The sequence below is a fragment of the Sorex fumeus genome, unplaced genomic scaffold, assembly GCF_029834395.1.
Source record: "Sorex fumeus unplaced genomic scaffold, SorFum_2.1 ptg000044l, whole genome shotgun sequence".
NCBI lineage: Eukaryota > Metazoa > Chordata > Mammalia > Eulipotyphla > Soricidae > Sorex > Sorex fumeus.
In genome coordinates, this window is record NW_026606101.1 from 61667210 (window position 1) to 61693047 (window position 25838).

The 25838-nt window shown below is 45.8% G+C and overlaps 1 pseudogene; it reads right to left on the minus strand.

Moving 5' to 3' along the window:
* Nucleotides 1-7306: 7306 nt before the first annotated feature.
* Nucleotides 7307-7613, minus strand: LOC130030654 (U6 snRNA-associated Sm-like protein LSm3; annotated as a pseudogene).
* Between the last annotated feature and the right edge of the window lie 18225 nt (nucleotides 7614-25838).

The window sequence follows — 25838 nt, forward strand, 5'->3', positions numbered from 1 at the left end:
AAGAGAACAAAGAACAAGGGGAAGGAAGAGCTTTCCTGTCCCTGGAAAACCCCGTGCACCCCACGTGCTCTGTCTGGGCTTCTTGAGAGGAAGGTACAAGCTGCCTGGTGTGTTGGGGTGGGGAGGAGAGTCGGTAGGATGAAGCATTGCCTGAAAGAAATGGGAAACACACAGTCCACAAAGGCTGTGACACCAGACAGCAGAAACCCAGACCAAGAAATGAGTGAATATTGAAACAAATTAGAAACCAGTGGAATCCAGGACCCTACTGAGTGAACATAGACCCACCCAGAAGAGACATCTTCAAAACCCCCAAAGCCCATGGAATATTCCAGAAAATATACCTTCTACTCTACTCCACTGGAGACCAGCCCACTGTGAAAACAAGACCTCACTGAAGAACCCCTAGATGCACACCCCACTACACCCTTTTTTTGGTATTTGGGCTACACCTAGTTGTGCCTGGCTCTGCACTCAGAGATTACTCTTGCTGGGGCTTGGGGGGTCTGTATGAGGTGTCAGTTATTGAACCCAGATTGGCTGTATGTAAGAAAAGTGCTTTGTTCCATGCACTATCTCTCTGGTCCTGTTCTGGGATTTTATCATGCCATTTGACCTCTTTTGTCTCTACATTCCTCTCCAAGACTCAAACTCTCTGTTTGTCAAACTCAGACTTGCCTGCAGTACCCGAGGGAGGCAGAAAGCATGTGTGATGACTCCTTGGCAGAGCCTGGAGCTCCAGCAGGACTCAGAATAGTAGGCGTTTCATCATTCCCATGCTGACCCACTCTACAGATCAGATGACTCTATGTTGGTGGTTTATTTATCAATTTAATTTCACTTCAAAAAAGCAAGGGACTAATGTGGGGCTGACACATTTAATATTTTGTTGGGAAGGCCACGAAGGACAGCTTCACTGGCAACACATTTTCATGAAAAAAGAGGTATTTGAACACAGAGAGGAATGGGAAAATGACAGAATCACAGAATAAAAGGTCTCCTTTTCAATCTTGGGAGCAATTCAATTTGCAAATTATTTTCTAAGCTATTAGTGATAAAAAATGACATTTTCCCAATTTCTCCATAAAATGGTGAAAGCATCATCGTAAACCCACAGCTCTGGGGCCAGGAGATGGTGTAGTGGTTGGAACACAGGCACCCAACCTGGGCTCCATCCTGAGCACCACGTGGTCCCCCAAGCATTGCTGGGTACAGCTGGGGAGGCCCTGAAGCCGGAAAAGGGAAGTGAAAGAACTCTGCCCAGCCACGGAGGCTGGTCTTCAATCCGTGCTTCCATTTTGCCACTGTAGTGCTCCTTGGAGATTGATGACAGAAGCTTCTACCAGTTGAGTATCTCTCGCATAATCTGTGTCCCCACCCTGATTCTGTGGCATTCCTGCAACCACACCCTGCAGCAGCCACTGACTCTAGGGCCAACTCCTGCCCAACAATGCCTTCTTCATTGTTACCCCCCCACAACAGGCTGGAGATGAGCTTAGCAGACACGCTTCAATTCCTGTGGCGATCACACTGTGATTCTAAAGCCACCCTTTCAAAATTTTTCAAAGTTTTCTAATTTTAAGCACCATGGTTTACAAAACTATTAATGGAGGGCTTCATGCACAAGACACTCCTGTACCACAACTTCCACCAGTGTCCGGGGACCGTGTGCTCCCCTCTACCACGGTCCCCGTGTCCCCTCCCATCCTGAGACCTTACCCTCCCATGATGAGCTTTTTACTGAAGATCAGGTCTCACTTTGTGTCATTTCTGGGCATTTGTTATTTCCCTGATATGTTTCTTTATATTCCATATGTGAGAGAGATCATTCTGTGTCTGTTCTGACTCAACCTGACACTCCAGATATATCCACATAGCAGCAAATTGCATGATTTCCTCTCTCCTTATAGTCAAGTAGTATGCCATTGTGTATATTAACTCATTCTTACTTTGGACAAACTGGCAGGCTACCAAATGTAACCTGCCCACACGGCAGAGTCTCTGGCAGACTCCCCGTGGCGTACCCAATATGCCAAATACCAGTAACAATGATGGGTCTCATTCTCATTCTTCTAACCCTGAAAGAGCCTTGAATATGGCACTTTTTAAAAAATCTCAGGGCTAGGATGAAGGAGACGTTACTGGGGCCTGCTTGAGGCAATCGATGAACAACAGGATGGTCATGATTGTGATCGTGATATGTACCATAGTTTCCTTATCCAGTCATCTGTTCTCAGATTTGGGTTGTTTCCAGATGTTGACTTTGTGAATAGGGCTGCAATGCACATGTCATTTCTGAATGTATTTTTTTTTTATCCTTGGAATTTTTAAGAAGTGGAATTGCTGGATCATATGAAAAATCAATTCCTAGTTGTTTGAGAAAAGTCCATATTGTTTCCAAAAAGACTGGACCAGTTGACGTTCCCATCAGCAGTAAATGAAGTTTATCTTTCCCCATGTCCATGCCAAATACAGGTTGGTTTTGTTCTTTGTGATCTGTGATCTGGGTGTGATGTATATCATAGTTGCTATGATTTGCATTTCCCTGATGATAAGTGATGCAGAGCATTTTTTTTTTCATATAGCATTTGGCCATCTGTATGTCTTCTTTGAGGAAGCTTCTGTTCATCTGGTCTCCCCACATTTAAATTTCTTTTTTTAACCTTGTAAAGTTTTATCAATGCATTGTAAATCTTGGATATTAACCCTTTATCAGATAAATGGCGGGGAAATATTTTCTAAATATTTAAAATATTAAAAATTAAATATTAAATTAAACATTAAATCAAATATTTAATTTAATATATAATATTTAATTAAATATCAAAATATTAAATATTTAAAATGTTTTAAAATTTTGGTTATTGTTTCTTTTGTAGTACAGAAGCTTCTTAGTTTGATGTTTTATCTTTGTTTCAATTTGTTTGGTCAATAGCATTGAATCAGTGGAGATACGTCTAGATTCAATGTCATGACATGCTCCATCTATGTTTCCTCAATATTATCTATGGATTCAGGCCTGATATTGATATAGGTCTTTAATCAATTTTGATTTGATTTTGGTGCCTGAGTTTAGGGGCATTTTTTTTTTGCATGTGACTGACCAATTTTCCCAGCATCATTTGTTGAAGAGGATTTCCTTGCTCCACTTCATAATTTTTGCTCCTTTATTGAAGATTAACTGTTCATATACCTTAGAATCTATCTCTAGACTTTTAATTATGTTCTGAAAGTTTTTCTGTATATTTTCCAGAACCACATTGTTTTAATTACTACAGCTTTAAAGTATATTTTGAGATTGGGGAAAGAAAAGCCCCCCATACTCTTTTTTGTTAGGATTGCTTTAGTTATTTGGGGGTTTTAATATAGCACATAAGCAAATTTCAATAGCATTTGATCTGTCTTTAAAATTCATGGATTTTTCAGATGACTGGTTAAAGAAACTTTGGCACATATACACAATGAAGTACTATGCAGCTGTTAGAAAAGATGAAGTCATGAAATTCACACACAAGTGGTACTACATGGAAAGTATCATGCTAAGCGAAATGAGTCAGAAAGAGAGGGACAGACATAAAAAGATTGCATTCATCTGGGTAACATAAAGTAACAAAATAAGAGACTAACATCCAAGAAAAGCCAAAATAAGTACCAGGAGATTCACTCTATGGCTTGGAGGCCAGCCGCACATGCTGGGAGAGAAGGCAGCTCAGATAGAGAGGGGAGCACCAAGTAAAGGGTATTGGGAGGATCCTCCCAGGATGAGAGATACATGCTGAAAATAGACTATAGACCAAACGCGATTGTCATTCTATGCCTCTTTTGCAAACCACAGCACCCAAAAGGAGAGAGAGAACAAAAAGGAATGCCCTGCCACAGGGGTGGGGTGGGATGGGGGGTGGGTGGAAGGGATAGTGGGAGCATTGGAGGTGGGGAATGGGCACTGGTGGAGGGATGAGTACTCGATCATTGTATAACTGAAACCCAAGCACAACATTTGTAAATCTACAACTGTACCTCATGGTGTTTCACTAATAAAAATTAAAAAAAAATTCATGGATTTTTTAGGGAACTATAATGAATCTGTATAATGCTATGGGCAAGATTTTCATTTTGATTATGTTAATACTCCCAATACATGAGCTGGGGGATGTGTTTCCATTTTATCGTATCCTCTTTTATTTCTTCTAGCAGTGCTTTGTAGTTTTCTTATATAATTCTTTCACCTCTTTTGCTAAGCTAATCCTTACATACTTGTTTTTCTAAGTCACAATAGTGAATGGGACTCTTTAAAAAATTCTCTCTTCTATTTCACGATTTGTATATGAAAGCCATGATTTTCTGCACGCTGATGTTGCAGCCTTCTGCCTCACTGTTTAAGTCTAATGCATCAAGGAGCTTTCCCTGTGGAGTTGCATTTTATTTCTTTAAATCCTCTTTTTCTTCCTCTAATTGTTGCTGTTTGTCCTGATGACTGGGGGTTGCACTGGCACACATTCATTTTTTTTTAAGTTGTGGCATTCACTTTCAGCTGTGGTGCCAGCAACCCCAAACGACAGTGCTCCAGGATTGTGCTTAGCATGTGGGGGGTTCCAGGGATCAACTTGAGACCTCACGACTGTATGTCACAATGCTGCACCACTGAGTCCTGTCTGGGCTCTGCACCTTCTCATCTTAAATTTTATGCGAAGTGCTTTAGCTCCCTCTCTCCAAACCCTTTAATTAATTTTCTTTTGTAGAAGACAAGTTAGAAAACCACTACTTCTCTTGTTCTACCACTGTGGGTACTATCGCTCCTCACAGGGGCACTTATGGTCCTGAGAACATCTCTTTCCTTCCCCTCAACCTTCCTCCCATGCCAACTGCCCCCTCCCCCCCACCCTTGGTTTTTGCAAGGTTGGTCGCTCTAGCACTCTGTCTTCTAACCATGAATATCTTTGCATATTCTCTCTAAAGTGGCTCCAAATGAGGCTAAGAGCTATTTTTTACTGGGGCAGCTTCCTTCTTCATCATTCTTCTTTGATTTCTTTTTGGCTCTATGGATTGCAATAGCCTCATTTGCGATCCATATTCTGTCTCTAAAATACTTGTATACTGTGAACTGTCCCTCTATGGGTCAGCCGTGAAGCCCCTGGACCTCCACTCCCTTCTAGCTGCTTGTTAGGACAGTATTAGACCTCCTCTCATTGCTACAGTCTAAAGTGCCCTTACCTGGCTCCTACTGCCTCCTGTCTCTGCAGGTACAGGCTCATTGCTATGAGGGAGCTGGGTTCCAGTGTCTTACGACTGGGGCTCTAAGAAACACTGGGCTTCGATAATGCTGGTGTTCCATCCCCATGGCTTTGACAGATGGGGGCTGTGTCTCTCAGTGCATAGTCAGATGGAGCTTTCTGGATTGTGTGCATGTGTTGCCACCACCCCAACCTCTGACCTTACACAGTCTGACCTTTCCAGCATGCCTCGAGCCCTTGGACCCCTCCTTCCACTTTGTGCCATGCCCTTGGGAATCCCTACTTGTTTTCCAGGCTTCTAAGAGTTAACCTCACAACAGACAGGCACCATCTCATGGTACTCTCTAAGGTACAATAGAACTTAACACCCTATTAACAGCTATTAAGTCCTTCTGTGCCCAGGGAGCTCCTGTGGCAATAAATTCCCCCCTTAACCAACATGAAACTTGACTTGCTTGGTCGAAGGTCTCTATCGATCTGGCTCTTGGGACCAGTGTCTGGTGGGTGTTAGCCTTCCCCTCCCAGCAGAACGCAATGTGCAGTCATCAGCAGTGGGCAGAGGAGTGTTGGGGTCCAGCTGGGGAGAATTTAGGAAGTGTACCACAGCCTCCCCCGCAGCCCTCAATGGCTGCACTTTATTCTTGCTGTCCTGGAATTACAATTCATCATAATGTGTCTCCTGTTCAGCTGTTTACCTTGTGGATGATGCGTTTTGCGGCTGTTGACTCACGGTCGTGCTCTGTGGGCAGGAGGAACAGGACATAGAGGACCTTCCCACTCGAGTGGCCAATGCCTCCTCTTCCCCTGGGAGGCATCTTGGAAGAGTACCCCTGGTGAGAGGGCTGCTGCCAACTCCTCCCCAGCAGGCTACTCCCCAGAATCCATCAGCACCCTGCGGGGATGAGGAGGACTGGACAGAAGAGTTCGGAGTCTCTGCTCCTGCAACGTGATTGCAAGGCAGGAGTGGTCGCTGACTGCCAGGGCCACTGCCCAGCTCTCCCTGGGCTTTGTCTAACTCACCAGTAGCCCCTGGCCCTCACCTCTATTGTCTGCTGGCTTTTCAGCCCTTGTCCAGGAAGGTGATAGAACCATGTTTGGATCTTGGCAAACAGTGTCTCACCTTGCTTTTCACAGAGCTGATGGCCAGTCCCACCTGCCCGGCTCTCTGTCCTTGGGCCCCAGGGGACTGTTCCTCTGCCTTGTGGCTGGGCTTTGGGGACCTAACCAGTGCTGGGTAGCTTGACGGACTTGCCAGGGTGACTATGAGGACCCTGACCCATGAAGGGTTGAGGGTTTATCCAGGGACAGCACTTTCCTGGGCCTGGCCCTTTAATCAGACACCCAGGGAGTCAGGGCTGGGAGTGCAGGGAGAGGCCCTTCCTGCTAGGTACTCACTGGCCCCTACCCAGGAGGCCATGCGCTATCTGGGGGAACCTACTTCACCGCGCTCCCTGAGTGTGGGCCCAGCTCTCTGGCACCTCGGCCCTGGGTTCAGGGTGCCCTCTGCCTATCTTCATTGAGTGAGTCACAGGAGACTGGCAGAGCCGTGGCCCACCCACCCCATTGGAGGAGGACTTCTTTCCCGGCCAGGTGGTGAGAGTAGGTTGGCAGAAGGCTGTGACTTTCCTGGGACTCTTGCTGTGATCTGCGTGTCTCTCATGGGCTCACGGGGGCCTCATTTCTTCTCCGCATTGGAACTTGAGGAGCTTGCGGCGGGGCCACAGCTGGTCCCGTCCCACCCCTCTCGCCTGCGTCCCCTGGCTTACTAGAAGCCTGAGGTATTGGCTTCTTCTTTTTTTTTAAACAAACAAAAAAAGGAAACAAATTTAATTTAAGGGAAAAAAATTAAACATCAAAAAGCAATCGGGGCATATCAACTCCTGAAAAAAAATTTTTCTCATTTTGGCGATCATGTTTTTTTTGTCAGGGCTAGGGAAAAATAAAAATGCCATTCAGCTGAAAAATTTCTGAGTTATCAGCAAATCAACTTATTTCAGAAGCAGGGGAACTCTCGGTTATTTCTTAATACCAAAATAGACACCAGCTTCTCTTCTGAGGTTCTCTGACACCCCCTCTCAGCCAACTCTCAGCGGGGGCGCGACAAGGACCATGCCGTCTCCCCGGACTAACAACATCAGAATATTCCATTTTGTTGATTTCTAGATCTCTTCGTAGGTCTCTTCATCAATTTCTATAGCAGTCACAGTTTCTTCCACATCTCCCCAAATCATATTTAAATGTTGATCATATGCATGAAATCTGCCTCGAAGCTCTGTCATTTCTCATTTTCACATAAATTCTCTCATCTAGGCCGAGCCCACTAAGGTCCAAGGGCTCTTCCACAATGTTGGTAGTTTGTTGCTGATCCACGTCGTCTGCCATGTTTCAAGACCTAAGCCCTTTCTTGCCTCTAGCGATCTATAGCTTCTTAAATGCCATCCCCTTAGATTAAAAAAAAGAAAAAACCAAAAAAGGGAAGAAATTCTAATTAGTGCTTTAAAACAAAGATAAAAATGGGAAGTCATCAGTCCCAGCTCAGGCCTGGTTCCGAAGTCGCGGTCAGTGGCACTGACAGGTGGCTGCTCCTCCCATGCCTGGCTCTGTGCTCGGTTCCTTCGGGCATGGCCTTCCAGCTCCCATCTGCCCATGATGGGCGGCGGGCGTCTCCTGTGAATCTCGATTTTAAGATAAGGGAGTGAGACCTGGAGGAGGTGGCAGTCTCTGAGCCGAGAGGCTGCTGTGTGCAGCGAGGAGACTGCCGTGGCACCCGGCACGTCAATCCTTGCATCTTTTGTGGCCCTGACTCTGTGGGAAGAGTGACTTTGCCTGAGTGGCCTCGCTTAGTTCTGAGTTTCTAATCTAACGTTCTCACCATGAAACCCACGTTCCCTTCGTCTGAGTGAGGATGTGAAAACAACAAATAAGCTGGTTTTAGCAACCCTAAAATGCCACCAGCAGACAAGTGCCAGAAACAAAAGCTTTAAAGAAAAATGAGGAAGCTCCAGAAACCATGGCGCTCCTTATTTCTGACTGCCTCCCTCACTGCATTTTTTTCCCATTTTGTTTTTGTTTTTATTTGGGAACACACGTGGCTGTGTTCAGGGCTTTCTCCTGGCTCTGTGCTCAGGGATTACTTCTGGTGATGCTTAGGGGACCAGTGCCATGGATCAAACCAGTGTTGGCCGCATGTGAAAAAAGTGCCTTGGTGGAGGGATGGGTACTCGAACATTGTATAATTGAAACCCAAGCACAAAAATTTGTACGCCTACAACTGTACTTCATGGTGTTTCACTAATAAAAATTAAAAATAAAAAAGAAAGTGCCTTAACCCTTTCACAATCTCTCTGATGCCTTTTGTGTGTGTTTTGTTTTGTTGGGGGGTCACACCCAGCAGTGCTTGGGAGCTGGTGAGCTTTAGGGGTACACGGAGTGCCAGGATTCAAACTCAGACCTCATGATTGCAAAACGTACTCTCCCTCAGTCCATTGAACTATCTCTCCAGCTCAGCTCATTGCATCTTGCAATATATGTATGTGTGTTGCAATATGTGTGTTGTAATATGTGTGTGTGCTGCTTGTACATCACACCTGGTGGTACGCCGGGACCATGAGTGGTTGGGGATGGATCCTAGGACCTCACACATGCAAGTCATTTGAGCTGGTACCTCCCAGGCCACTACCGTATCTTTTATTTATTTATTTTTTTTGCTTTTTGGGTCACACCTGGTGATGCTGAGGGGTTACTCCTGGCTCTGAGGGGTTACTCCTGGCTCTGCACTCAGGACTTACTCCTGGTGGTGCTCAGGGGACCATATGGGATACTGGGAATTGAACCGGGTCAGCTGCGTGCAAGGCAAACGACCTACTTGCTGTGCTATTGCTCCAGCCCCACACCCACCGTATCTTAAATGGGAAAAAAGGGTCTAGCCAGGTCAAGGGACATTCTGTTCTCTAGAGAACAGTCTGTTTGCCCCCAGCTCCAGGTGCTCTATGTGAGCATGAGTGACTACAGCCTGGGCTATGTCCATCTATCTCCTAAGCTGCCCACCCACTGCTCCTTTCTGGTGGTCGCCTCCCTGACACTCGGCTGCACGTGGGGAGGAGCAAGCTGTAGTCAGAATGGGCCCATCAACTGTGGGAAGGGATTGAGTCAGTGCAGCTGCTTCGGGGCTCAGAAGCTAATGTGATAAGGCTCAGGCCGGAGCTGCGGCAACATATTGTCCCCATCAATCACCCGCGTCTCCCTCCAAAGTCCCTGGCGAGTGAGGCAGGTGCTTCTGGGACTGACAGATGGTCGCTGAGCCTTAACTACTTTTCCGTTTATCTCTGATGTAGGATTGGGGTCTAGGAATAGGCTAGAGACTCCGGTCTTTTCAGTTCTTTCACGTAAGGAAGCTACTGGGAATCGACTACGGACGTGCTGTGCTGGTGCCTCTCCCTTCCTAGGCTGAGCCTCCAGGCTCACATCTGTTTCCTTGAGTCTGTTAATCATCAGATGCCTTCCCGCTTTCCTGCCTGCCGATTGGCCAGGATTTTCTGCTTGGTGCGTGGAGCCCAGGAGAGGGCTGCCGGGGAGACGGTGCCTCTCCTAGCAAAGGAACCCTGGGCAGGTTTCTGGCTGGCTTTGGAGCTCGGTGTTGGGATCTGCAAAGTCTCCCTTGCAGTCTATCCATGCAGCCTGTGTGCTGTATGTGCTACACAGAAAATTCATTGGGTGTGGCCAGATTACCCAAACCTCCTGTTAGTCCCTTCTGTCATCTGACTGGTTGTTGTACAAACCCTTATTTGCATTCAACTCACTAAATTCTGTCCAAGTCTTCATTTGCAATCAATCAAAGAGCAAGGGAGGCAGAGGGGAGGGAGGAAACAGCCAATATAAGTGGGGCTTTTGGATCTTCGGGATGAGGGAACTACCTCTGCTTACTTCTGTGGCATCTGCTGTTGTGGGGACTGTGGCTGCCTAAACTGAGCTGTTTTAGTGGCCTTTGACGTTTCTTCCACCTTGGACACTATAAGTTTTATTTTGTGATGGTAGGGGGCACTTCTACCGATGAAGGGGAGAGACGGGATCCCTGGGGTGGTTGCTGTGGCAGGGGGTGCTGTGGGTGCTGCCAAGGGAGCTGTCAAATAAAGAGCTGTGACCTTGAAGGCCTCTGGTGGCTGTCGTGCTAATCTTCCTCACTGTCCATAAGAACTACAGAAATGGCTGGTTTGCTCTAATCTGATTTGGCAGCTCTGTGTGGACTGGCTCTCTGCTAAGCAAGTTCCTCTGTAGCATCTGGTACTTCAAGGTACTTCAGATCCTTTGATACTTATATCAACCTTCCGAGGGGGCATCATGTTCTTTATTTTTATTGCTTAAACTTTGGACCATATCCAGTAGTGCTCAGGGATAGCTCTGTGCTCAGGAATCACTCTCGGCAGGGAACCATATGAGATTCTGAGGGTCAAACTCAGGTCGGCAGCATGTAAGGGAAGTTCCTTCCCAATTGTACCATCTCTCTGGCGCTGTCCCTAATTATTGCATAATCTCAGTGCGATCCATGTGTAATTCTGGGTACTACTATTCAGTCACAGGGTTGGAGCGGTGTGCTAGTGGTAGGGTGTTTGCCTTGCATGCAGCTGGCGTGGCTGACCCAGGTTCGATTCCTCTGCCCCTCTCGAAAAGCCCAGCAAGCCACAGAGAGTATCTCATACGCATGGCAAAGCCTGGCAAGCTTTGAATACTTTGACGTATTCTATATGCCAAACACAGTAACAACAAGTCTCACAATGGAGACATTACTGGGCCCGCTCGAGCAAATTGATGAGCAACAGGAGGACAGTGCTACAATGCTAGCCACTATTCGGTAAACCTGTCCTTCCAAGAAGAGGGTTTATTATTGAAAGGAAACTGAAGCCGAGAGACAGTAAGTGAAGGGCTCAGGGTAAACACCTTTAAATTCATAGTCCCTTGATATTTTTGCACAGACTCAGGAAGAGGCCAGGGTTCAACATTAGGGGTAGTCACCCACTATCCTGATTTTTGTATTCTTTATAGAGAATTTTTATTTATTACTTTTTCCCTTTAAAATTGTTTATATTAAGACAGCATGATTTACAAAGTTGTTTATAATGGAGTTGTTCCCGGCATACGATGTTCCAAAACAATCCTATACCAGCGTCCCCTTTCCTCCACCAGTGTCCCCAGGTTTCCTACCCACCCCCCCACCCCCTTGGCAGGCATGCAACTAATTTCCTTCATATTACTTGCTCTGCGCCTGGCTGTCCTCACTGGGGCCCCTAGGAGGAGGGCGAGTTGAGTTTCCTTCCCCGCCCCGAGCAGAGCCCCGGCAGCTGAAGACCTCCGGTTCCAGCCACAGCCATGCTTAAGACCACTCTCCACATGTTCGGACGAGCCTCACACTTGAAGGTCGTGCGACATCTTATTATCTACTTCTTACTCTGGAGAACCTGGCAGGCTACCGAAAGTATCTTGTCCAAATGGCAGAGTCTGGCAAACTCCCCGTGGCGTATTCAATCTGCCAAAAAACCAGTAACAATGATGGCTCTCATTCTCCTGACCCTGAAAGAGCCTTGAATGTGGCACTTTCTAAAATCTCAGGGCTAGGACAAAGGAGACGTTACTGGTGCCCGCTCGAGGAAATTGATGAACAGGATGACAGTGATACAGTGATACTTGCTCCAACAAAACTTGAATGATCAGAAATAAATCAATGAAAGTCAGTTGTGATGATTAATTGCTATATAATTTCAACCCATGTAAATAAAGAATTCAAAATTAGTTAATACAATATAATATAATGACTTCTCATTTACATAAATGAGTTTTCGACTCTGGCATCTAAAATACATGGCATTAAATTTTATTTTGTGCTTGGCTCTTATTGTGGCAATTATCATGTCTTCCCTGTCTGATTTATTTATTTCTTTTATGAGTTTATCACAGTGGATAGGGCATTTGCCTTGCATGCAGCCAACCCGGGTTTGATTTCTCTGTCCCTCTCGGAGAGTCCGGCAAGCTACCAAGAGTATCCCGCCCGCACAGCAGAAACTGGCAAGCTCCCCGTGGCGGATTCGATATGCCAAAAACAGTAACAACAAGTGTCATAATGGAATGTTACTGGTGCCCGCTCCAGCAAATAGATGAACAATGGGAGGACAGTGCTACAGTGCATGAGTCTCTGAAAGTTTTCACTGATTAGGTTCTCTGTGTAGCTCAGTCCTGGGGCGATGGAGTCTGGCCAGAGGCACAGGAGCGGCTTTGGGGCATGGCTGTGGTTGCCAGGGCCTTGCTAAATTGAGAAATGGCTCAGCCCCCTCCCGAGATCGCCTTGGAAGTCTCTGCTGGGAATTGGTATCTGAGACATCTTAGCGGCTTTAATTTACTTTTCGGTGATTCAAATATGGAGTGTGAAGTCAGGAAAAGAAATTCATTTCATGCGAACAGAATAAAATCAGGGAGGTCCTTCAGAGACAAGAGGCCCTTGTCTCCTAGAAAATCTCCAGAAAGATCTCCAGATGCATTTTCTGGACACTGTGCCATCCCAGGCTCAGTGTCACGTGTTCCTGCACAAAACACACCAGGCTTCACAGAAGGAAAAGGTCCAGATGGTGGGAGGAAAACTACTTCAAAGGCTGATGGGCTTGATTTCTAATCCTAGTTTCAGCTTTGCACTGAAATTGCCTTCCCGTTCTGGATCTCAGTTTTCTTATCTGAAGTTGCAGGAAATGTGACTTATTTTACAGGACACGTGGATGGCTTTGAGACCAAGACAAAGAATAAGTGGTCTTTAACTGGTGCTGTTGTGAGTGGAGGTGGTCACAGCTATTATTAATCTTCTCCTAGATGGTCTCGTCTCCATTCTCCTTGTTTTATCTAAAAGATAGATTGGGCTGGGAGATAGCTCAAAGTTGTAGTGTACTTACCTACCATGCAAGAAGTCCTAAGTCTGATCCCTGGCGCTACATGTCTCCCCACTCAGCACCAGCTAGAGTGCCCTTGTAAGCCCCCAGAACTGCCTGGGAGGTTCCCCCAGTGAATAAAAAACTAAAATCAAGACTCTTTGAATAACTGAACAAAAATAATAGCAACAGATGGTCCTTGCAATAATATATCCTAATTGCTCAGATAGATTCAGAGGCCAAATCCGTTATTACAAATATTATGATAATTAAAATTGTGTGACAAAAATATTTCAAGTCTAAATGGTGACTGTCACTCCCTTTGTAGCCAAAGAGGAAAGCCCCATGTGGGGATGAATTCACTGTGACTGAAGACACCACCGCCTCTCCATCCTTATGCTGGCTTGCAGTTCAGCTATCCCAGAGTTGGGATGAGGACAAGAAAGAGTCAAATCTTCAATACCCAGAGATTCTAATCACACAATCTGATTCATTTCCTGTGCTTGGTGCAATGAAATCTGGAACTGCATGCTCCAAATTGTACTGTGACAGAAGTAAGCATCTTTTTTCTTTCCCCTACTCAAGACAAATAAACCAGAAGTCCCATAGACCTTTCCTTTGTGATGGCTTATTTGCCATTTGTTCTTCTCTCAGGGCTATGTGCATTTCCCTCAGATCTGGTGGCCGACTCCATCTGGGGCTCTGTGCAGAGGAGACAGTCATTCTCTCAGTGCCTACCCTGCCCTGTGCTGCCTCTGATGAATTCTTCATGTGCCCTCTGACCTTCTTCTCTACTGACCCCATTTTTTGCCCGCCAGCTACTATTAAGCAAACAGGAAGGCAGACCTTTGAGAACCACAACACAACAGCCGGCACTAAGAGGCCACAAGAAGGGCACTTGGGCAAGGGCCGAAGGAGAGGGATCGAGTCCCAATGAGGAGAGTCCAGCCAAGCTCCAGGGGTGCAGTGTTCATTCCAGGCTTGAAGGAGGAGCAGAATTGCAATATGGGAGACAGCAGGAAGAAGAATCCGGCCCCTATGGAAAGAAGCTGCCAGAGTTGAAAATTTTTTTCTTTTCTTTCTTTCTTTCTTTCTTTCTTTCTTTCTTTCTTTCTTTCTTTCTTTTTTTTGAGAGCCTCGTGGCTGAGGCTTAGTGATGGAGACGGAGAGAAGTCAGGGCAAGGAGAATTGTCCCTCTCATCGCAATCTCTGTCATGTCCACTGGTCCCAGAAACGAGCAGCAAAGTTCTAGTTTCTTCCCATAGATGATAGATTCGGATAGTTGATGCATTTATTTTATTTTATTTTATTTTATTTGGGGGAGGTGGATTTAGAGTCCCATCTGATGGAGCTCAGGCTTATTCTGGCTTCTGTGCTCTGGGGTCACACCTGTCAGTGCTCAAGAAGCCATTTTTAGTGCTGGGAATCAAAGCAGGGCTGGCCATGTGCTTTACCCCTGGTCCTACCTCTCTGGCCCCTAGGAATTGGTTTTAGAAGCTCTGGGCTCCAGGTGAATGAGACCAGTTGTAGTTACTGGAGAGAAAGAATCCGGAGTTCTGACATCCGTCGACGATCAAGAATCAGGGACGCTGTCTCATTTGCCAAGGTGTCGAAAATCAGATGGGCTGGTCACATAATGAGATTTAAAGACGACCACTGGACTAGAGCTGTTACCGACTGGATTCCACGGGATGTCAAAAGACCGCGTGGCCGCCCACCTACCAGTTGGTCAGACTTCTTCGTCAAGATCATGAACGATCGGTTTGAGGCCCTTCATGTTCCCGGAGCGAACAGATGCCATTGGGCTACACTAGCACGCGACAGGGACAAATGGAGACGTTACTGGCGCCCGCTCGAGCAAATCGACGACTAACGGGAAGTTAAGTGATTAAGTGATTAAGTGGGCTCCAGGTAGTACCACACAGGGTCAGAGGCTAGTTGATGTGGGCTGGGGGTGGGGTGGGTGGGGAAACCTCCTGAACTGGAACAGTCCAGGTTGTGTTGGTTTTGGACCCAGCTGTTCTGCCAGACAAAGGCTAGGAGAACGTTGGCCCTAATGTCAGTGACAAACTACCTTCAGTGCGTCTGGTGAATTATTGTGTCCATTAGCTAAATGGCCTTGGGGCTTTATGCCTTGCTCTTTTTTGTAAATCAAAAATAATAACAATGGCAGTGCACCATTTTCATCCTGCAGCCTGCAGAAAGCAAGTTCTTTACCTGTCATTAGACCATTACAGCTACTTCTCTGGACAACTCCATTTTGAGTTCCAGGATACAGAAATGGATGGCAATTCTGTGCTCCCTTCCTGATCTGTCTAGCCAGCACCCAGCCACCAGAGCCATCTTAGATCTTTTCCCATCACAGATTATTGGCAAGCAAGGCAGTTCAGGAGGGACAGACCAGATTGTTGTTCTGCAGGAGGAACCGATGAGAAGGCCCGATGACCCTGCAGTGAAGCCATTGGAAGAGGTCCCTGATCATTCATCCCAGTGACATTCTCCCCCATTCTAATCTGCTCTGTCCTTTTCTCCATGGCCTTCCTGGACCTGGAGATGCTGCCAGATGGCTGGGACTTCAGGGAAGTGATGATGTAAAGCTGGCCTTTTGTAGGATAGCAGGGCTGTTCCCCTAGGCCTCACTCCCAGGTGAAAGGGCATGGCTGCCTGGGGCTTACTCTGTTTGACCAATAGTGCAGCTCTCCAAGTCAAGACCAATATTCGAAGACACCATCCCCTCCCGCCCCCCACAACCTCCCAAATAATACAGCGTGTGTGCTAGGAGAAACTTGGATGACAGAACCTTTTGGATGACAGAACCAACTGCCATTGGAGAGAACTGTCATGACTAGGAATCCATGATGTTCATTATCCCAAAGAAGTCAGGTGCCTGCAAGGACTCAGCACCGAGTGTTTTAGCACTGGACATAACTCAGAGCCCCCGATCCAAACCCTAGAGACAATTCTGGTTGCATCAGACACAAACCTGGCACCAGGGCTGATATATCATCTCTGAAGTTGGTTTTATTTTATTATTTTTGGGTTTTATTTCTTTAAGCCTTAGTTCCTAGCATACTCTCTCTTGCATAGTCTTTTAATTAAGTAGTCAGTTAATGAATTACCCTCTATGTATGACTTAATTAGCGTGGACAATGGCATCTGTCTGTCTGTCGGACCCCTAATTCTTCTCTCATCCATGGCAAACTTCATTCCTATTTGTGTTATGGAGGAGGGGGAGAAGGGAAGGGTGCTAGTAAATCAAGTCAATGCACTTTAAATCTCGCCAACACAAGTGGTTGCCAGTCAGATAGACCATGAAAATGACCAAGACGTGAGAATTGTAACACTCGTAGGAGAAATTACAGGCCTGGCAGCTCTCTCTTGCTCCTGTGCTCTTAATGGACAGATGACTGTCGCTCTTTGACCCTGTCCCTGGACCTGGACAGGAAAGCAGCAGTTCTCATTCACATGGCACCTGAGAACAACAAAGCATGTGAAGCTGGAAGACCAAAAAAGGGGACTGGGTTTCAGCCTTATAGCCGCAGAACTCATCCTTGAAAGCAAAACGCTGGATCGAGGGTAGTGTGGGAGGGACAGGACCTGGTCACTGGACACTGGAGGAAGGAAGTCAGCCGAGGGGTAGGAATGGATGTCATGAGCTCGAAAGATCAGTGAGGGACAGGACAAGTGGCTCATCCATAGAAGAGAGAGACAGAGACAGAGAGAGAGAAAGAGAGAGAGGCCTAGACATTGGGGAGAGACTTTGATCTACTTAGATAAACTATACAATAAGCTATAACTTAATAAGTGTTGAGATTTTTGCACGCTAATTTTATGTACACAATACATTAATCCACTCAGGAACAAAACTAGTTTTGCCATAACATTTGTACCTTGATTTTATTTTTTAAAAAAAGGTTTTTCCAGTTATAAAACCAAATTAGTAGTCACCAAAAAGGAAGCAGGTTGGAGGAGTAATCCTAGAGATAAAAGGGGTCAATTGTCAAAGCAGATTAGGGATGAAGCTATTGTAGTAATTGCAGATACAGATTTATGATAAACACCTGAAACCTATATGACATAATAAAATAATATGGTAAATGCAAAAATTATATTACAAAAAAGAAATATAAAATGATGTTACAATGTAATTCTAAAAATATGAAATATAATTTTATATACATTCAATATTTGTTACATGCTATATTATATTAAATATAACATATTTATATCACACAATATATGTGATATGATATATGTAATTTACATAATATAATATGTGATATAGTATAATGTCAGTATAATATGTGATATAGTACATAGATATAGTATATAATGTAATGTTACTTCAATGCAAATCCTAAATTTAGTTGTATATAGAGTTTTGTTTACTTTTAGTTGTTCTAAGAAATTCAGCAATATTCTTCCAGGCCATGTTTTTTACTCACTATTTTATACATGTATCCTTTGTACATGCTGTATAGCATAGGCATTTGCTGTATTATAGTGATTTTAAAGTTTATATAGTTCACATAGTTTGGTGAGAATGTTTTCTGCCATTGTGTGAATAAGCCACAATTTAAACATCCACTGTTGCATCGAAGGGTCTTTCTTGTTTCTGGCTAGCAGAACTTAACTGTTGATGTGAATGATGCCGCTGGACTAGTATCATATGAGTTTCCTGGCATAAATGTGAGAGTATATTTTTGTAAATGGGCTAGAGTGATAGCACAGTGGTAGGGCTTTTGCCTTGCACACAGCCAGCCCGGCCAAGCAGGGTTAGATTCCTCTGCCCCTCTTGGAGAGCCTGACAAGCTACCAAGAGTATCTTGCCTGCATGGCAAAGCCTGGCAAGCTACCCGTGACATATTCAATATGCCAAACACAACAAGTCTCACAATGGAGACGTTACTGGGCCTGCTCAAGCAAATCAATGGACAATGGGAGGACAGTGACAGACCCCATAAATAGGATTATTGGGTCACAGGCTATGTAATGTATAACCTTATAAGATAATGCCAAATGACTTGCCAAAGTGGTGTACCAATTTGCACTTCTCCCAGGAAAGCCAGAGATCTCGTTGGGGAGCTGCCTCTCCCACGCCTGGTATCACCAGCCGTCTCAGCTGTTTCCATCAAATGAGCCAGCACAGCAGTGGGAATGAATTAAGGAAAAATAATCCTGAAATACTTACTTGAATTTTAAATAGTCTCATTCTCTAACATGAGCAGCACTCCTTTTAGACAGTACTCCTCTTCAGACACGCAGGCAATTGTCGTTAAAGCAAGTATGTGAGAGTAAATTTTAATGATATTTGTTATACTTTTGCATTAGCAAAAACTGAAAATAGCTGGCATGTCATCAATAACTAATGGGTAGACTAAATTATGGGAGAGCCATAGATGAAAATGCAGCCCTTAAAGCTAATATTTATTGACTACTGGTCTAACAGCCCAGCTCAAATTCTGCATCACTGGAGTGGCAGAGCAGGATCCAGCCCAGGGGGCACTTGCTGATGAGCAGGAGCCCAGGACTCCCAGCATCAGTAGAGGGGACCCGTGGCCACATGCAAGACAGTGACCGATGAAGGATAATGTTGGTTTGCCCTTCCTCACTGGGCGCTGGGAGCTTGTGTTTGCTGATTGCCCCCGAAGCTGTCAATTACTTTGTCTCCTGATCAGACTCTGACTTGTAAATATTGTTTTTCTCTTCTCCTTAATGTCCTTTGCATGGTTAGTTATTCCAGAGCAATTGCTTTTTGTATGGATACAGGAAGACAGTTAAAAAGACAATCCTGTAGCTTGGGAGTTGATTGACTCCAGATAATATTATCTCCTGGACATCTGCTCTCTCAACTCTTAAGTTGCCCTTACTTCCTAGATTCCCAAAAGCAGGATCCCAACGAGGGACTGGATGGACCCAGGGCAAGCAATGAGCTACGAGCTACCCTGACATCAAAATGGGCCTTGTCAAAGTACCCTATTGCTTAACTCTAAGTTAAGAACTTGGTCATGGACAAATTCTGTCATGATTGAAAAGTAATAACTAGCTTTGGACCCTGCTGGGGTTAGGAATGATTGATCCGGCCTGAGCACTATAGTCTGAGTCTGTGGTGAAATGTTCCCAGGAGAGTCACCTTACAAGCCTAAAAGTGTCTGTTACTGTTCCCATACAGACTGCAAAAGCAAAGGAACTTTATTATTAGCCCAAGCCAGCGCTAGCTCGAGCTAGGGTCCAAGTCTCATCCAACGCAGTGGAGTCTTGACAAGGACCCCTACTCCAAATCACAAGCAGTTTATATAGGGTTCAGAGTTAAGAAGCAATTTTATATACTGGTCTACTTTTAGCATCAGCCCTGTTACAATGGTGGTCAGCAATTAGGCAATGGTTAGTAACATTGGAGGGTACAGTGACTGTCCTACAGGTACCAACTGTCCAATTCCTTATCTCGGCAAGTTACTTAACTGGGAGTTTACCAGAAACTGCAAGTCCTGCTCCAGGGAAACAGAAACTGAGGCCTTTGACACTTAATGTTGGCTGCAGCTTGTCGAGGCTGATGAGGAACCTGCTTCTGTCCCTCACAAGAGTCGTAGAGCGAGTTAGAGAGAGGGTTGGAGAGAGCTGGGAAAGTTGAGAAATTGAATAAATGGCAACTAATCAATCAGCAACCAGCTTGGCCCTTGTTCTTCCTTCGACCATCCAAGGCAATAGCCGTACTGGGTGGAGAAGCAGCTTGAGAGCACCGAACGCGGGCGGTGAGAGAGAGAGCCGCCAGGAGAGCCATGAACATCCTTTCACATGTAATCCCCTGTGCTAGAGGGGTTTTCACAGCCCGAGAGTGGGGATTACCACAGACCATCACAGAGATCATGTAGCCCAAGAAGTTTGAGCAATGTGTAATTACCGACAGGAGGAAACAACCAGTTGATGGAATGAAAATGCAAATCAGGCACTTTAATTTCTACATTGCAAGATGGAGGAAGTGGACTGGGAGTGAGGAATTCCAGCTCTGAGGCTGCAGGATTTACTTCTGACCTGAGGTCTTCCTTGGGAGAGGGAGGAAAGAGGCAGTTGGAAAAACCCTGTCTATTCCTTGTGTGCAAATAAATCTATTTCAGAGAACAAGTCCCTGGGGCTCTTGATAAATGAGGCGGTCTAAGCTAAGGGTCCTCACTCAGGGTCACACCCATCACTCTGTTGCTGCTTCAGGCTCCTGGCCTTCTTGTCCAAGTGCTCCTTTCCTGGAGGGGTCCATCGAAGAAGGATTCTCAGGACTCAGAAGAAGAGGGAGAGATTTCAGCTATACCAGGGCCAGAAGGCTGCTTACACTACCTGGATCCTGGGGACAAAGGCATCTGTGGGGAAAGGCTAGGGGCAAGAAGAGGCTGGGGGTGGGAGGCAGTCACTAATCCTTTAGCCAGGGAACACAGAAAAAGTGGTTGAGGTGCTGGTGGTAGTGTCTTGCCAGTGAGCCAAGGCAGAGCCTGCTCTGTGGGCTACCCGCTCCGGGGATGGAGCCTGTTCCAGGGGGCAGGGCCTTATGTGAGGGGAGGAGCCTGATCATGGGTCAGGACTTCTTTGATCCCAGCCAACATCTGGGCTGGGATGAGTGTCCTCCCATCTCAAAGCTTCAGTTTCTCAGGGTTGAGTCTGCGTGGGAAAGGTGTTATATGATTGCTGCAACATTCTCTGTCTCTCTCTTTCCCAGAACAGAAAATTCTATCTTATTCCCGCCATAAAAGTAAAGGTGTGTTCTCTCTCAAGGCCTGGCCTCTGCGGCATTCAGCTGTGCCTCTAGCCATGTTCCCAACAGCCCCAATAAAATGATTCTCTTCGAATGTTCCTGTGATGAGTAATTTCTATATTCAGGAGAAGTACATTTGTTCTTCTGCAGCAGGAAGGGGGCTATTTAGTAAATTCCTTCTCTCTTTAGCACTTGGTGCCCTGGAGAGTTAATTTATTCAGCTGAAGCAAGCCATTTGTTCCTCCAGGTTCACCTCGAACTGTACCAGGACCCATAAGTGCTGGAAAATGACCCAAACCTCTGCCACCGCACTGGGTACATGGGAGAGAGTCCTCCCAGGCTCTCTGGTGGGGGCTGGCTCTCTGCTGAGTGTTTATGAATGCATCCTGGGGGGCGGAACCTGACCGAAGCTCCTGGGACACAGGCCGATGTGTGGGTCCTCCAAAGACACTAAAATCTGGGGAACCGGAAAAATCCGGAAGCCTTGTCCCAGGAGGTCAGCTGCATCATCCTGTTTCTCTATCTGAAAGATGAGGGGAGTCCATTGGTGTGGCTGCCCCCAGAGACCATGATGGCTCATTTCGGGGAAAGCCAGGCAGAGGTGGTAGGAATAAAGAGGAATCCGCCTAACCACCCATTACCAATCACATTACTAACAGGAATCTGGGGTGCAGGAGCTGCAGGCAGAGACTCATACTAAGGACCCCCAAATCCCAGTCTCTCCCTTTGACCTTGGCCTTGATCCTTAGATAGACTCAAAGTTGGACTTGCATGTTCCCCCAGACACTTCAAATCACCATGTCCAAACACAATTCAACCTCTTGCTTCACTTTTTGATTCATGTCCATCTACCTTAGAGAAGAACATTGGGGTCACTCTAGGTCCTACCACACTTAAAAGAACAAATCCTTGAGCTTGGGATCTGATGAGCTAAACTTGTTTGTATATAGTAGAATACATACATTAAGCAAAATTAATAAATCAATCATACTATGTTAGTGATAAATATTTTTAATGGGTATAACATTAGTTTAGAAGACTGTAAATATTTATGTGTTGTAGGGGTACAATGTTACCACACTACATCTGCCACTAAAGTGCCAATATCCTTTAAACATGTTTTATTTTTTTTCTTAAAATGATCTTTTAGGGACTGTCCAGATATTACAGCTGGCCTTGCTTGCAGCTGACCTGGGTTGGATCTCTAATACTACCTATGATTCCCAGAGCCCCACCAGGAGTGATCCTTGAGTGCAGACACCACCGTAAGCACTGAGCACAGCCAGATGTGGCCCCATAATAATTTCCTGCTGGTTGTAGTCACATGTCTTGTTATCAAAATAAGAATCACAGGGCTGGTCTAGTTCCAACATTGGTTCCTAAAAGGAACCCTGCCCCGGTATTTCTATAGGAAAGCCTTTCTACAGAGGCAGTGACAGACAGGATCAGCACACTGGTCTCAGGGAGGCTGTAAGGCCTGTCCCTAGGAATAGTCAGGCCCGGCAGGGAGCTCAGGCCATTGATGTCAGGACGTTTCAGACAGACCTAGTAGAGTCCCCACTGCTAAGTAGCTAAAAGGCAGGTGCTGGGCTGGTCTCTGCTGGTCCAGTGCGCGTGTTAGGAGTTAGTCATATACCCCACATCTCTGTAATTATCTCAGCATACCCAGAAAGGAATGTCACCTTGACCAATGAAGAGGAGGGACTGGATAAAAATGCATGTGTTCTTTTTCTCTAATAGGCTACACAATGCTTGAGAACTATGAGTCCTTTTCAAGGTTTCCATAAAGCAATTAATATTTATTATATTACCTCTGCTTGAACTAGCCATTTTAGTACTTAACTTCGGCCTTTTTTCCATCTAGAATACATGAGAAACAAGGCAAGAAGGTGTGTACGTTCCACGAAAAAAAAAATTAACCCATGAGAATAACACCCTCTGCCTAGACACACTGGACATTCTGTGCGGACGTTTTTCTATCTATCAGGACTCTGTGGGTCACAAGCAACAGAAATGGCCCCTGAGATAGACAATGACTTCAAAGGGGATCAGGATTCACCAGGAGGTTGGGGAAGAGGTGGGGAGGGGAAGGAGAAGCAGGAACAGGAGGAAGGGGAGGAAAACCATCAGCCCCACAGTGCCACCAGGTCAGGGCACCCACCAGGGCACATGCTATTGCCTTCATGGGAGGCTCCTCTGCTGAAGGCCCAGCTTCTACACATGGCACCCATGATGTGATGCCTCCAAAGCCACCAGAGTAAGTCCCCCCCGAGCCCCTTTCCTATGTGTCACCCAAGATTTTTTTATTTGATATTTTTGTTTGTTTCTGGGACTCCCTGTGGTGCTCAGGAGAGCCTGGGGCCCGACCTGAGATTCTCAGCCAACTAGGCCCTCGGCTCAGTGCAAGGCCTAAGGCTGCTGATGCTGCTCGGCCGTGCAGTGCTGGGGGCCTCCAGGGATGCACCTGGTGGTGAATATTTACTTGTCTGACCATGTGGTGAATGAAATCGAGTCTGGGTCAGGCACATGTCAAGCATTGCCTCACGATTGTACCATACACTTTGGGTCTCTTAGTGGAGTCCAGTCAACATGTTACCCAAGACATCTAGGGACCGTTATCAGAAGTCATCTTTGAGGTGCTGAGAGACAGTCCAGTAGTTAGGGTGCACACCTAGCACACACCCAACTGGGTTCCAATCCACATGATCCCCTGAGCATCGTTAGGTGCAGATCTGGGGTCTGTAGCATTACTGGGGTGGTTTAGGTATCCTCAGCACCAAAGAGCCTAAGCAGGAACCCAGCCTTGGTTCCTTGCACTCAACTGCACACTCGACTATCTGAGAATTTCTGGGGAGGGGTTGGCACTGGGCCTCCTGAGCACTGCTTGGGAGTCCTGCCTCCTATGATAGGAAAGTGACGCTTGAATTCTTCCTCTTCTTCCCTCTTAGTCTTTGCATTAAATCTGAGATTGAGTCTGGCTCACCTTCCCTTCGAGCTCCAGGTTTCTCCAGTTTGTCCCAGTGTATGTCCCACCACCTCCTGGATATCCTCTGCTGTCCCCAGAACCAAGGTGTCCCCAGATTCTGCTGTCTCCAGAATCGAGGTGTCACTTCTGTTCCCAGCTCTGGAAGAATAACTTATCTCTAGTCAATATTCCTGCCAATAATAATGAGAAAACAGGATAAAAATTGCATTTTGAAAATAGCCATTAGAATTCATTGGAGAGTTACCAAGATCAAAGCCGTGAAAGGCTGAGGGAGAACAGAACAAAGAGGCAAGCCCCATAGAGTCATTCTGGAATCATCTGTGCTAACAGGTCAGTCTAGAAGCTGTGAGGCTAAGCAAAACATTCAGCCGTTTCATGAGGACAGAGAGCCTGGTTCGAGGGCAGGTCCTAGCAAGTCAGAGTCCCCAACCCACTGCTAATCATAAATGAGTTTCCTGAAGAATATTCTATCCCACAGAGGCTTCAAATCATGTCTACCAGTGATGGTCATTCATTTTCTGCAACTCTACAAATGTTCTCTAATGTAAAAGCACCAAGGGGGCATGATAAGCCATATGTGGTTATTGAACATTTGAAATATGCAGTCCGGTTAAGGGTCTGAATATTTAACTACACTTTAATTCAGGTAGTTATGCAAATGGCCAACCCGGGTTCAATTCTTTCATCCCTTTCAGAGAGCCGTGCAAGGTACCAAGAGTATCCCGCCTGCATGGCAGAGCCTGGCGAGCTCCCTGTGGTGTATTCAATATGCCAGAAACAGTAACAAAAAGTCTCACAATGGAGACGTTACAGGTGCTCACTCAAGCAAATTGATGAACAACGGGCGCACAGCTGCTACAGCTATTTATACCTGTAAAATTTATATCTATGGTCACTACCATATTGGACAGTATAGCCTTAAACAATGTCTGGTTTTTCGATTAAAAAAATTGCCGGTGGGCTAGAGTGATAGCACAGCGAGTGGGGCGTTTGCCTTGCACGCAGTCAACATGGCCGACACAGGGTCGATTCCCAGCATTCCATATGGTCCCCCGAGCACCGCCAGAAGCAATTCCTGAGTGCATGAGCCAGGAGTAACCCCTGAGCATTGCTGGGTGTGACCCAAAAAGCAAAAAAAAAAAATTGCCGGTGAGGGCTGGAGTAATATAGTACAATGGGTAGGTCAACAGTTTTGTACACAGTCAACCCAGGTTTGATCCATGGCACCATACATGCTTCCCTGAGCACCACCAGGAGTGATCCTTGAGCACAGAGCCAGGAGTTAGGTCTGAGCATAGCTAGGTGTCACCCCAAAACAAAATAAACAATTGTCATGGGAGAGCGAGAGGCAAGACCAAATGACTGAAAATCGAGAGAGAAAAATAGACAAACAGATCCAAAGCATATCCAGATATTAGACTTATCATTCATAGTCATTTTATTTAGGGAACTATTTCTGGTGGTGCTTGGTGGCTATTCCTGGCACTATGCTGGGGGTTATTCCTGCTGTTGCTCATGGAACCTTGAGGTGCTTGGAACCGGATCCAGGCCTCCTGCAAAGCATGTACTCTAGTCCACTGGGCTATTTCCTCAGCCCTAGGATGGTGCTGAAATCAAAGAGATCTTGATCCCCTGTTTTCGTTGAAATTACATTTGGCTAAATATTGTAAAACTCCACAAGGATAATAATTTAAAATAGCAAAAATAAAACCATTATTTTAAAATGAAAAATAATCCAATTTAATACATATGCACTGGATTCCACGGGATGTCAAAAGACCGCATGGCTGCCCACCTACCAGATGGTCAGACCTCTTCATCAAGATCATGAACGATCGGTTTGAGGCTCTTCATGTTCCTAGAGCGAACAGACGCCATTGGGCTACACTAGCATGTGACAGGGACAAATGGAGATGTTACTGGCGCCCGCTTGAGCAAATCGACGATTAACGGGAAGTCAAGTGATCAATACATAT